Here is a 3,100-nt window from a genome sequence, read left to right on the forward strand (position 1 = left end):
GGGAGAAGATATTAGAATCTTCTTTAGCAAGTAGTTTCATGTACCATCATCATGTATCATGTTATTCTAACGAGAAGCCAGCTAGCTAACCAGTCGATTTAATGTATTACATCCTGATTTAATAGTACATGCTGATCTCATTTTTTTCTAATGAACATTCACACTCTTCCTGCACATGTTGTAGGCTATTGCCAAGTCTTAGTACAGTGTACTGTACATATTAGGTCCTGGGATAATATTTTTGTAGGCTTATAATTTCCTACCTAAAGCAGCAGCAGCAGCAGTCTCAGCTGCTCTGAGTCTGTTGTTGGTGGCTGACCTCCAGTAAGTCTTTATTCGCAGAGTTACAGCTCTACTTTTTGCGTGCCCCTCGGGAACTGCTTTTGAGAAAACTTCATGTTGTTATCCCGTCCAAAATTCATATTAGATAGGCCTATTAGATGTTAGATAAGATTTTTACTGGCTTTCTCAAGGTGTCCTTGTTATTTTGTCCACCCTTTCTTTCTTTTTTATTTGTTTGTTTATTCACTTATTCATTCAGTCATTTTGCAAGTAGGCCTACTCACAAAACTGTTGGCCTTACACAGACCTACTTATTGTATTATTAATAGGCCTATGTTATCAGATTTTTATTATATTTATATTATATAAGGGTCAGTCAATAGTTGTTTTCCCTCACTTTTGGCAATCATTGTGTTGTGTGTATGAAGAAATTAATACATACGTAAATCCAAGGATACATCCAGGTTAACATGGAGTCTTAGTCATGCTGAGGATTTAACTGGTCAACAATTAAAGAATAAACATATTCTGTTCAGGTATATGACTTGATCCGGAAGCTTAAACTTTATCATCCTCACTTTTTTCTTTTTTCTTTTTGCATGACTGGCGCTTTCTCAGGGGTGTTTTGCAGTAGTGTGATATCCTCAGTGACCCACATGGAGACGCTGTTGCTCTTCAGCTGATTCTGGCCTTGTGGAAACAGCTCACATGCTGCATGGTTGAGACAAGTGTGATGCATATATTGCTATACTTCTCTGGCGGTTACAGTGAGAGGACACTATTTGACCACGGCCCACAATGACTTTATTCACCTCCACAGAGATCCTGTGAAACAGATGCTGAAATGTTAAATGAGTCTTTGTGAGAAGTGAACTATTTCTGAAAGAGAATTTGTCTCTGTTGGAGGTGAACAGCTGAACAACTACACAAAAGAGCAGACTATTGACCTTTGCATCATTCTTCGTGGCACCAGGGCTCCTCGGATGAGTCATTGATAGAGATATTATATATTTTTGGGCTTGTATATCTTTTATTTTTGATCATATGTTCCACTTTCGAATTTGTGTAAGAGATCTCTGTGTGCCAAACACAATCTAAGGCCTTTTGGTAAAAACAATAAAACACACATGATTTTAGTTTAATGTTGCTGTACATGAATGACCTGGGAAGTGTGATGAATGGTCTGGTGAAGTTTGGAAGGATCTGGCTTTATTTGTGGACATTTATAGTCTCAAATGCTAGTAACACATTTTCTCCTCTAGTTGTGAGGGTCTCATCTATCTCCATTTCTGAATATATGAATTATAATACTCCTCCCACGTACAGAATAAGACAACTTAAGAAACAGCTAAGTGAAATGTTTCTGTATGAATGCAACAATGAAGTTGCATTCATACAGAAATTTTGTTTTCAATTTCAAATTGGTACTATTTTTCTGGAAAGAACTACATCCAGAAGAGGCTGGAGTTTTAACTTTCAGCTTTACATACTACATTCAGCTGCTAGTTTGTATTTCTTAGCATTTAATTACATATTTTGTGCTATTTTTATACATATTGCTTTTATGTGAGAGGAAAACAAACATTGTATTCTTGTATTTGTAAAAAAATTTAATCATACGTAGGCAATTTACTGCCATGTGTAATTACTGAGAAAAACTGACAAATGTTAGACAATCATGTTTATAAATGCAGGAATCATTAAATACAGTATAAATGGACTAAATGAATTCACACAAATTAAGAATAGAATAATATTTATTGTGTTTTTTGTATATAGTTGTTCTATATATGTTGATTTATGGTACAACATGAAAAATCACAGGAAAAAAATCACAGAAAAGGAAGGGAGGGAGAAGAAAGAAAAGTTAAACAAATAAATCAAATAAAAACGTAAATGCAAAAATAGAAATAAATAAAACAATAAAACAATAAAGGACGATTAGATGACAACATCACAACCAAGGAATTAAGAACAGATAAAAAGATTATGAACAGCAAAAGGAAAAAGGGACAATAAATAGATAATCATAAGAAAATAAAAGCAGGAAAGGACGGTAAGTAGAAAGGAAAAAGACATCACAAGGTAGGAATACAAAACAGATAAGTTGTCTGAGAGCAGTAAAGGGAATAGAAGAGGGAAGGATGAAAATTCAGTTAAAAAAGGATGACTGTCTGTAAAAGTGGGTTTTAAGAAGTGATTTAAAGAGGTCACTGATTCTCTTAGTCTATTTTCATGCTTTGAAATATCCTTTAAAATATATTTTCAGGTAGTAAGGCAGACTGGGAGGGGTTACTTCATAGGTTATTTTTAAAGATTGAAAGGTTAATTTTCGATCCTTTTTATGATAACAACATGTGAGAGGACATAAATAGGTTTCGTTTCATTCCTCTTGGCAGCAGCTGCGTCTTCACAACGAGACGATGACATTTCACTGGATAGAGGGGGAAATGCCGCGTTCAAATGTTGTATGTCATATGACACATTTCCAAAGAACTACCGGCTTCGGTGATTGACAAACGCAACTGATACATACAACAGAAGTTCATCAGATAATTGAATGACAGACAGGATATAAACGAAACTGAAAATTTACGAAGACTAATAATAAATTAACAATGATTATACATTTTTGTTCTGCTTTTGTGCTTTCTCCACCTTTAATATTGTGGTCGCTTCAGAAATCGCTGTTTTATTTACGCCGTTAATGGGTGGTCCTTGACCAGTTACGCTGCGATTACGATATTTCCCACAGTGCGTGAATGTAGCAAAAAAGCTCCCGGTGACGGAGCAGAGGCAGAAAAGCGGCAGGGAGCTG

The sequence above is a fragment of the Pagrus major genome, chromosome 11 (assembly GCF_040436345.1).
Source record: "Pagrus major chromosome 11, Pma_NU_1.0".
NCBI classification, from domain to species: domain Eukaryota; kingdom Metazoa; phylum Chordata; class Actinopteri; order Spariformes; family Sparidae; genus Pagrus; species Pagrus major.